Raw genomic sequence first — 11,345 nt, forward strand, 5'->3', positions numbered from 1 at the left:
ATCCTGTGACCCTTGTTTATCTTTCTACCCCTCAGTCTCCTGATGGATGTCCCTGCTCTCCATGCTCTCCAAGAGACGCAGCTTTCAGAAGATGGCTTTTGTGTTTTCACTAGACTTTTTCCATGATAGCAAAACACCTTCTAACTCTTTCAGACTTGATGGTTTCCCTGAGTCCATATGATTGAGATTTTCCACAGAAGAATCCAGGAGTGCTGATTGTTCCTCCCTTGTTTAGAAATCCCTCTCATATTTACTCTGAAGATTCCTGAAGTTTTGTGCTAGTAAGTGCAGGGCTTTTGATGGGGCCCATGTTTCTGTCTCATGAACTATACTGTAGAGTGTTCCATACTCAGAAGTTAAAAGCTTGAAGGCCCAGACATCCAAAATTTGGCAGGATATCCAAGCACTTGCATTTTAGATTAACGTGTTTTAAGGAAGGTAAACTTACCAAAATATGCACACCAAGAAGAGGGATGGAGAGTGGCAAAAGGTGTAGTTTTATGTAGGATCACGCTCACATGTCTTCTTTGCTACAGCCCATGACCTTGAGCAAGGCACTTGTTGGAAGTTGAGTCATCACTTTTGAATCAGTAGACCTATACTGATGAAGCCTTGGCTCAGTCTCTGCTTTAGGGACCACAGATCAGGAAGGACTTTATTTCCTATTTCTCTGCCTTTAGTCTAGAGCCTGTGATATATGAGCTCTGCTGGCTGCCTCCAAGGTGCTTTATGGAGGGATTCCTGCTCTGCTAGACTGTCTGGGAAGGTGGTAGCATGGACTCTCTGCACTGCTGCTGATTAGCAGGAGCCTGTGGACTGTCATCCCCAAGGGGCCTGATGAGGGCATCTCCAGTGATTCTGATGTTTTACACTGCACAAACCAAACCTCAGTGAATCCATCAGTAGAATGAATCCTGGAGGTGTAACTTGGATGGAAATAGCGTAAACCAATTTTTATGAATCCCTACATCTGTGAGAAATATCATTGCAAGAAAGAATTGGTAATGATCTAATAATTTCTATGATCACCTGTGATTTGCAATGAAATAAGCCTGAAAGCCACCACCAAATATATTTTTCAAGGAAGAAAGGATTTCAGGAATGAAGAACAAACTTAGTGTTGTTTTTTCACAATCGTGGCCTGTGTAAGAATGCAGATGTGTCTAGATCTGCTTCATTCTGCCAGTAAAGGTGGTTTTGTGAGGTGCTGACCCAAAATAATTGTATATTGATTGGATGAGAAGATAAAACAGGTATGGAAGAGGACGATAGCAGGTCCTTATTTCAATTGCTGGGTAAAGGATTTGGATCAAGTCAGTTCTCTGGTGCTGGGATAGAACACCACAGGTTTATCTGCCTGGCAATCTTGGATGTGTCCCAAGACATCTCTGGGAACATGTCAGGTATGTCCTTGGGGAGCAAAGTCATTCCAGGTGATGCAGAGATGTGTACCTGTGGCATGAAGCTGTGTCAGGAGAGGACTGGGTTAGATATCAGGAAAATGATTTTCATTCAGAGGGTGGTCAAGCACTGGAACAGGCTCCCCAGGGTAGTGGTCACAGCACCAAGCCTGACAGAGCTCCAGAAATGTTTGGTCAGTGCTGTCAGGCACAGGGTGTTATTCTTGGGGCTGTCCTGTGAAGGGCCAGCAGTTGGACTCAATGATCCTTGTGGGTCTCTTTCAACTCAGGATATTCTGTGATTCTGTGGTCTTGCATGGGAGGTTTGCAGTTCTCTGGTAGTGCTATGCTATCTTGAAGCCTAGGCTGTGGGTTCCAGGGGCTGCAGCAGGAAGGCTCCTCTTTCACTTTTAGCAGCCACTTTTTGCAAGCAGGATTGCCAGAGTAAAATCCAGGCTCTCCCTTGTGCTTGCTAGGACTTGCTGAGATCCATGTTCAAGGGAAGGCAGCAGCAGCTGGGAATGAGAATTCATAGGCACCTGCCTTGTTGGGTGCACAGCTCCTGGGCAGTGCATGGATGCTTCTCTCATGCAAAAAGATTCATGTTGAGGGGAAAGAACAGTGATGGAGCTTCAGGTTTCTCAAGGGCCCAGAAAATTCAGTAGTGAGAAAGGTATTGGTTGGAAGCCATGTCCTGTTTGCCCTGCTACTCACTGACACAAGGGGCAGCTTGCTTGGGGCTTGCCTGGTTTTTATTGGTTTAATTGATGAGGATGTGGTTCTGGCCAATGCAAAACTTTTATGCATTTGGGCTGGATTTAGTTGAACTAACATAAGGGAAGTGTGTTTTATGTCCAGATCATTGAAGTGATTCATTCTGAAACTTCTGAAGTGGAATATGTTCCTTGTGTCAGGCTAAAGTCACAGGGAGGTGGTATCAATTGCAGCACCAGAATGGAAATGGGAATACCTGTATTGGGCTGCACTCCCTGTGTGTTTACTCTGAGACTCCTGTCTTTCTGCTCAGTTTTAAAAGGAGAGCTCTGTTTTGGGCTTCCTGTAGCCCAGGGAGTCAGGCCCTTCTTCAGGAGGAGGGAGCGAATGGCTTAAATTCATACTATGAAGTAGAAGACAAGATCCCCTATATTTCAGCAAGCCCTGGAGTTGTTGGAAGAAAAGGTGAGTGCTGCTGCTTCTGTGCTGTTTCATAATGAACTCCCTTTGAGACTTTTGCCTTTTGCTGTCTAAAATCCCTGAAAATGCAATTAACTTCCTAATTGTTTAGTGGAATTGTTGATGAGGTCACAGCAGGATACCAGATCAAGTACCAGGGGAAATGTTGGTTGCTCAGACAGCTCTGATGGGAGTTTGCTTTCAGGCGAGGTGTGAGAATATAGCCTGTTTACAAATACCTAAGTACAGTCAGCATATTCCACTCTTTTCCTGGAGACTTTCTTCTGTCCCATGCACACTTACTTGCTACAATTTCAGCTATTGTGTTTTCTCCTTCCTATGATCAACTCCTATCTGACACCTGTTGCTGTTAAATATTTGCTGTGTTCCTCTTCTGAAGGCTGGGTAGCTGCAATGTCAGCAGGAAAAATTACAAGTGTACATGCACCACCTGGCAAGCAGAAATCTCTGAGAAAGATTGCTGTGGTCTGGAGCTGTCCCCTGGTACAAACACATATTTTATTCAGCCCATAAGTGAGAAGTGGTCTCGTTTTCTAATGTAAATACAGGGATACTCAAGGAGGAGCCTGCTGACCACAAACAAGGGAGGTTCAGTGAAATTTAAAACTAATACATGCAAATGGTGGTTTTTCCAACACCAGTTTAATTGTACACCTTGGAAGATTGTTTGAAGCCAAGAACCTAATAAGATCCAGGAAGGAACTCAGTATTTAGGCAGTTATCAGGAGTATATGACTTACCATAATCCACAACAGATTTGGAAAGAATATATAATCCATTTTACTGTGCTTGAGCAGTTCTTGAACTGATGGAGACTGGGTGCATTTTTCCACACCAAGATGCTGCAGAGCTCCTTGTGCTCTCTTCAATATGTAATTTTTGCCATGTTTGAGAGGCACAGCTTGTCTGGTTTGATTCTTGCCTGTTTCATCAAAGGTCTAAGTATTAAGCCAGGGATCCACTTCCAGCAAACTTTGAGGTCTCAGCTTTAGCTGCAATGCTGGCTGTGTGCCACAGAGTGCCTAATTAATCTGCTAATGATTTGGCTTTTCAGTGGTCACAGCATGAAAGACAACTTTCAACAAAATAGCAAAGTCTTTTGCTATCCAAGGTGCTCAGAGCTGCAGAACCTCCTGATGAGCTGTAGACATTTGTGTAGAAGAGAGTGAAGCCCGAAAAATTGCCTGGTCAGCATGTTTTATGGATCTTGGTCTTAGGACCCTGTCAGGAAGGTGGTCAGGGAGCAGGGTACAGCATGGGAGGAGATCTGGAACTGACTGCAGGGGTGTCACCAGCAGTCAGGAGTGGCCCCATGGGATTTGCAGGTGGTGGGAAATAGGGCAGTGATGGGTGAACACTGGACACAGCTTTATATAATGGCACAAAGATTGGATTACATGGACAAATGAAGGGCTCTGTTGGCTGGAGAGAAGATTTGTCTCTTGACTCCTTTAAGTGCTGCGTAAGGTGTTGCTAGCCTGAATGCAGCCAGGGGCACGTAGCAGTCACAGGGCAGTGTAGGCTGAAGTCAAACCTTGCTGAAGGAGCAGGCAAAGGAATGAGCATCTAAAGAAGGGGAAAGAAGGCACCAACTGGTGTGCCACATATAGCACACGGCTGACTTAGCACTTGTGCCACGTTGTCCTTCTGCTCAAGGTTTTCTAATTCTGTCCCAGACGATGTCAGTGTCCCTCAGCAACTGGCAGCAGCACATACAAGGCATTCCCTGGAGAGCCGAGGAGTGTCTCAGTCAGCCCCCGCCTTGCCCCAGGAGGGCTGCCTGAGGGGGGAGCAGTTCCCTGAAGGTGTGTCTGCTTCTCAGCCTTGCCTGGATGACTTGGGGGCTCCCTTCAACCTCATCTTTGGGAAGCTCACCTTCCTCATGCCATTATTCCCTGTGGAAGAAAGTGTCACCGAAGAGCTCTTTGCAGTTTGCTTTCCACTGTCCTGTAAAGTTTCCAGTTATTTTTTTGGCACCTTGGTTTCCTCGTCATGAGCACCAGTTTATAGATCACTGAGCAACCAGGCTCTGAAATGAAAGTGCCTGGCTAAATGTACCAACAGTATGCATGAACAGAAGGCGATGGAGGCAGAAAGTGTGCATTGAATCCCACCAGGCAGGACTCTCTACCAAGGACAGCACTAGCTGGCAGGCCTGGAGGGGTACTACGTAGTTAGAAACATAACCATTAGGCACTGGATCAGATGTTAAATTCTGCGTGCTCTCTCACACTGAGCAAGATAAAATCCCCTTGGTGCTGCTTTGGGAAATTGGGATTCCTGTGTCTTCAGAGCTCCACAGCCTGTGTGTGAGCTGCAGAGATTCCCTTGCCTTTTCCTTCCTCTCTTTTCCCAGGAGCATACAGCAGAGGATTTAAATTACTGCCATTTAGAATGATCTGTCTTTCTCGGGTCCCCTTTTAATCTACTAGGAGATGGAGTGACTTCAGGCTTGGAAAGGGCATTGAAAGATAGCTCAGCATCTGGCCCGGACTCCCCACATACCTGCATTGCCTGGAAGGTTTCGTTATGACTTATGGGGCATCAGCCTCTTTCACTTTTTTCTTCTCCCTCTCACTTTTGACACAAAGTGCTCCAGGTCTTGAGTCAGACCAGGAACCAAAGGACTAACTGGCTTAATGTGATGTGGTTTAAGTTTTGCTGATTTCTGTTAGGGATCAACCAGGCTTGAAATTTAACAGAACTCAAAGGTCTTACCTGTTTTTGGGAAATCTGGTGCTATCACAATCTAGACCTCTTTTTCTCTTCAGTCATTATTAAGACTTCTCAATGAGGTATGGATATCTTTCAAGACCTGGAGCTTGGAGATATGAGCATCATTCTCGGAAATCCTATATTCTCTGTCCCTGTCACTGGAATCCTGTCTTTGCCAAGCACACAGTCTGCATTTGCTTAAATACTGCTAAAAGCCCAGACATTCCAAAATGTGTTTAATACACTGGACCACCCTGTTGTTGAATTACCTGCATGATTCTTGCTGTTGTGTTAGAATTTAAGTGGTATGTACCTCAGTCGTATGCAAACCTTGAGACAGCCCAGCAAGAATGAAGACATAGGAACCAAAATTTTTCAACTATTTCCATGTTTAGCAGTAAGTACTTTGGATTTATGAAACCTGTGTAGGTTTCACATAATACTTGTGCATTTTGAATCATATCCATGGAGATGATTGTCTTGGGGAGAGGTGGCCATACCTACATTATCATACGATCAATCACATTATACATATCTCAGAAAGCTGTTTTAAGAATGTAAGTAGCATTGTCAAAGCTTATTAAGCCCTGACAGAGTCGCCACAAATATCTAGGATTTACCTGTGCCACAGTTGTCTGAGACGACACAAATGAACATAAAGCATTTGATGAGCTCCTCTTTTCTCATGAATCACTATGATAATATTTCTAAGCACCCTGTGTAAAAAGTGTCTGTATGCAGAGAAGTGACATGGAAAGATGGAGCTGACAGTTTGGGATGTTTGGGAGTTTGAGGTTATTGTGTCTGGCGGCAGTGTTCCCTCTGGCACTCCCAGATGTCGCATCCCTCTATAATTGATGCTGTACCTTTGGTCCAGCCTCCCAGCCATCCCAACTCAATGGTCTCTCTGAACTTATATTCTTCTGTACCATTAACAGGTGCTTTCTGGTGGCACTGTATCCTTTTATCGCAGCAGGAAGTTCATTCCCAGTGCTGAGCCCATGGCTGGAGAGGTGTCTTCCACCCAGCAGGCAAAGGAGGCTGCAGGCAGGGCCTGGCAGGGTTTTCTTGTACTTCTCCAACCAGTCAGGGGTAAAGAGCCTCCTTTTAGAAATGTCACAAGATGACAATGTGTGTCTCTTAATGCTTTTAGTGGGAGAGGGGAGACTCAGCAACCAGTCGTGCTGCAGTCCAAGGTGAGAGAGCACGCAGTGAACTTCCTTTTTTCAAGGAGACAGGAAGGTCACTGCAGCCAGTGATACAATGGATAAACCTGGCCAAGCTGTTTAAAACTAGCTGGGATGGAGCTTGGCTACCTGTGCTCTGCTCTTAATGTTGTATGTTCTCTCTGTGTGTGAAAACAAACTTGTTGAAGGACTGCAAAATCTTCCCATTGAAGCTGCTCCTCAGTGCAAGTCTGTTTTTTGGGGAGCAGTGATGTAGATGTAAGAAATGTCTCTCCTTCAGGGTCTGTCAAGAAGCTATGCTGGCTCTAAATAGACTGCTGCTGCTGCGCTCCTAATTTAGCTGTAGGGAGGCAAGTGACATGGTGATGCTCAAGAATGTCACTTTGCTTCTTGTGTGACCTATGAGATCAGAGGTTGTTAGGAGATACACAGTTACTCCTGCAGAAGGTGCTGCTGGATACAGGAGGTGGAAATCCTGTGGGATTGGGCAAGATGTCAAAACACAAGGGATGAAGGACCCTCTGGGAAGGTCTCTGGCTATAGGGAGTGAGTGAACACCTTGAACACCCTACAAAAGCTTTGTTTGTGCCTGGAGTTTGGCAGCTGGTGCAAGATGCCTATGCCTCTGCCTGAAGCCCTTGCAATTATTATCTCTAAAGCTGCAATTTCATATAAGACACTTGTAATCAGGTGTTTAGTGGTCTCTTAGAGTGCAATATAAACAAGGCTTATATCTCAGCCCCTTCTGTTTGAATAGCTAGCCCTGAGAGCCTTTCTTCTGCTTGTTAAACTTTCGTCAGTCAGATGTTTGCAATATGAGATGCTTCACAGATGCCAGAAAAAGGCTGATGACATACTTTAGAAGACTGTTACTCCCAAAGGTAGTTCAAAAATGCCTGTTATTGTTATCGAATACTTTCTCTCAAACTCATCATCTCAAGCAACTCCATTAGGCTGATAGAACTGCAACAGCTGGCTGTGGGTTGCTTTGAGTGTACGTACAGGTTTTTTAACACTTTGCTTAGAAGGTTATTTCTACCTTTTTGCTTGAGAAATATTGGATCCTAGAAGTGGGAACAGTAAGTGCAGCTGGACCCTAAGTGCCAAAGCTGATCTGGGTGATTGTTTATAGCAAAGACAATTCAAGTCACAGTGGGAAGGAAATACAGTGGAAGGCAGCTTCATTTCTGCAGTTCTGGGGGTTGTAAAATAGGAGGGAGATTGGGTCCTGACAGGTTATGCTGCATGAAAGAGTTGTCTAACACAAAACCCAATGTCATGAATTCTTTAAATTTGTTGTACTGCAGTGAACACAAGCCAGTGCATCCCCTTCAGAATCTGTTGTGAAATCGTTTCATGCGTGTTCATTTTTGATTTGTCCTTGTGAATGTTACATACAGGTAACGACTGATTACGTTCTTTTATTAATTCTTATTGTGTTTAAGTGAGTTGGCAGGGACAAAGGAAATTGCTTAGATTTAAATTGCAAGCTTTTGGGGGCTTAGTATTTGTATAGCAGTTTTAAAAGATATCATCTCCTAGTTTCAATGCTGTTCCCTGCAATGAGTGTGCAGGTTTCTTATTACAGTAAAATCATCTTGAGATAATTGGGGGATGTGAGAATCAAGGCATCTGGGAATGTGGCTGTGGCTATCTAACCTTTCCCTTGTTGGATGTGTCTCCCAAAGGATGGGAAGTAATGTAGTGTTAATAGCCTCCTGCCAGTGCCTTTCCTCCTTCTTCCTGAGTTGAATGTCAGTTTAACACAGCCTTTATAAGGGTACCTTGGAGTGGGGGGCTGTTCTTCGTTTAATAATGTCATAATAACCAGCCTGAGAGGTGTGAGGTTGGAATATAGCATTTGTGCCTGCTGCTGTTGGAGATACCTGTCTCCCATTTGTGGTTTTTATGATCTGAAAGGAATTGAGACTCTCAGTCTCTTGTAAAATTAGATGGAGCTTATGTTTCTTCAGAGCATCACTGTAATCTCTGCCATTTTCTCTTTGCATCTCTTTTTTCTTTTTCTTTTCTGTTTTTTTTTCTTTTCTGTTTTTTAACCTTCTTGCAGTTCCCATTTTGTTGCCATTATGGAAGCAGAATTTTTATCTATCCTTTTCAAAGGTGCAATTTCTAAAAAGATTTGTCTAGTGTTTTTATAATTTTAGCAGTAATTAAAAAACCCTAATCAACTCTGTCTGCTGTGGGTTTTAACACTTAATACAAGTGTGCTGATAATGCTGGGTAGCATGTTTGCTTCTCTGTCTGAGGGTGGTGAATGCTAAAAAGCACCTTGCCCCCACTCCCAGTGCATTTCATTTAGCAGATCTGCTTGCTTCACAGTAGCGTTCAAAACTGACATTCCTCAATTCCTAATCAACTTGACAAGTCCCACAGTCCTTTACTTTCAAAAGGAAGGAGAAACCTGAAGACACAGCACAGTTGTGAACCCTCGCTCTTGTGGTCTGCTGCTGGGAGGAGGAGCAGTGTGTTTGCTGCAGAGGGATTAAACAGCTGAAGAAAATAGTCCAGTAGAAAGTGGCAGCGGCAGCTCCTGGGAGAAGACGACATCTGCCAGGAGGAATGTGTTGTAGGCAGCTTCAGGCACTGAGGATTTTTTTTCCCTCTGGCACAAACCTGCTTTTCCTGTCAGCCTTTGCTCAGTAATGAGGATGGTAATTGTTATTTATTGGACAAGGATTTCAGCAGTCAAAAGTGATTTTGAGAGACTTAGTCTTGGGTTTTCAGAAAGTGATGCACACTCTCCTCTCAAAAAAAGCCAAACCACCCTGTGGCCTCCTGGCACGGATTTTTAAGCTGAATGTCCTCCAAATCAAGGTGTCTCAACTCACTTCATTTTGGAAATCAGTTACTACAGGTGAATTTCTAAAGAGCAAGTGATGGCTAAGTCTGTTTCTAATAATGTCTCTGGAACCACAAAAACATGTGTTATGCTGTACATTGTGTGTTGCATGATTAGGATTTAAACTAAAGAGGAAAAGATCCTAATGGGAAATGGTGGTAAGAGGAGGACACAAGCAGACACAAATACAGGCAGGCAGTCTGGTAAGTGGGTTCAAGGCATAGGAAGAGCTAGGAAAATGTGTAAACACGGAATTTTGGTACCTTGTACCTTGAAATGTTATCATCTGCAAATACTGGGATGTTGAATTGATGGGAACAGTTAAACAAGGGTCTGGCACAACATTTTCTGTTCTGAGTTTTGGGAGCAATTCAAGTCTGCACAGCGGCCAGATCATGGGTCCTGAATCCCCATCCCATGAGACAGAAGAAGATGCTCGACCCCTCTGGAAAGCAAAGATATGGGGAATTTCATTACTTCCAGTTCACTTTAAGAAGCTCACAGTTCAGTTTGTTTTCCAGTTCCCTGTTCCAGGGTTTGAAAAGTCTTCTAGTATGCCTGTTTTTTTTCTTAATTCATTTAGTCCCAGCTGGAGGATGGTGCTTTTCACCTTTCTATGGCCATTGCAAACTGCCAGTTGGATTTTTGTGTGTTGTCTTTTCTTCCAGCCCTAAATTTGTGCCCATGAAAGCCTTCTAGCCCTGTGTCATATCTAAAGGTTGTGTCCAGTGATTTAGCTGGAGCTGAAGAAAATGTGCCCAACAGCTGTCGGGCTCTTGGGGTGCCTGACCTGCTGTAGAACAGATGGCCAAGAGATCCTTGCTGTTTTTAACAGCTCTCTGAGACTCTTGGCCAGTCTTTGTGGTACCCTTAACTGTAACTCAGTTTTCACAAAGGCAAATGACCTTTGCAGCAGTTAAGTAAAGCGTCTCAAACTTTCATGGTCCTTTTAAGGAGCTAGTGACAGTTTCTGTGCTGGTGGGCTGTGCATTCCTTGGGTTCATACGGCATGGCCTTGCATGTGTGCAAAGGACATCCAAACAAATACTCAGCCTAGTTCTTTGTGACCTACCTTCACACAGCACATCTCCTGCAAGCTTCCAGGGCTGGGCATTGCTGGCTGGGAGCAGTGAGGTTTTCTGCCCAACTTTCCCCCTCTGGCTGAACTGGCAGGTCTGGCCAGAGGCAAGATGAGAATTCTGCAAAGGCTAAAGGGCCGGCAGCTATCTGAGACATGGGATGCTACCTTCTTCCTGATCACTGTGAATCCAGCCAGAGCTCATGTTCGTGCCGTGGCAATACTTTCCCGACTCTGAAGTACAGGGAATAATCAATGGCAGAGCATGATGATAATTGTTTAATCAGGTGAGAAATTATTCACATGTTTCTTCATCTGAGAAATGAAGTGCTTCTGTGAAGACCTTTCATTTCCCAGACTCTCTTTCACAAGACTCAGAAGGACATAATATTGTAGCTGTGGAATTAATTTTGCATTGCTTTGTTCTATATTTGTGTATTTGGAGTTTTAGGTACTGATTTCTTCCTCAGTATCTTTTGAGCATTTTCTAAGTGCAGTAAAAATGCTCCTCTTTGTAGTGTTGATGCCATGAAGATTTTTTGCCTTTTCTTTTATAGCCCTATTATACTTTTTTACAACTTCTGTATTCTTAGTGCTTTTTGCCTACATTCTTGGACTTGTTTGTCAAGCTAAGAGACTAAACATTTTAGAAGCTTCGTAGCTAGGGATCAGTGTGCCCCAGACCCCAGGGTCCTCTCCACGACACATTCTGTAAACTAAGATAGAACCATCCAGGGGAAGGTTCCTTGGGGAGGGGGTCTCACTTGAGCCTCTCGTTGGGGAATCTTTGATAGATATGCTAATTAGTAAGATCTATAATGTTATACCCGATCTTTTGGGGGAGGGCATTTGGCGTGGTGCATTTCGATGCATATGACCTGGACGTGTGCACCTAAGGATCCTTAAAATAA

At 44.1% G+C, this 11,345-nt stretch overlaps 1 long non-coding RNA gene across 1 annotated transcript in view; it reads left to right on the forward strand.

Moving 5' to 3' along the window:
* The window catches only part of LOC120410309, a 37,238-nt gene extending 26,210 nt beyond the window's left edge, over positions 1-11,028 (forward strand). Inside the window, exon 3 of the long non-coding RNA XR_005602395.1 lies at positions 36-11,028. This is a non-coding gene — a long non-coding RNA (uncharacterized LOC120410309). The remainder of the gene's footprint in view (positions 1-35) is intronic.
* Positions 11,029-11,345: the final 317 nt, after the last annotated feature.

This window comes from Corvus cornix, chromosome 7, assembly GCF_000738735.6.
Source record: "Corvus cornix cornix isolate S_Up_H32 chromosome 7, ASM73873v5, whole genome shotgun sequence".
Classification (NCBI taxonomy): domain Eukaryota; kingdom Metazoa; phylum Chordata; class Aves; order Passeriformes; family Corvidae; genus Corvus; species Corvus cornix.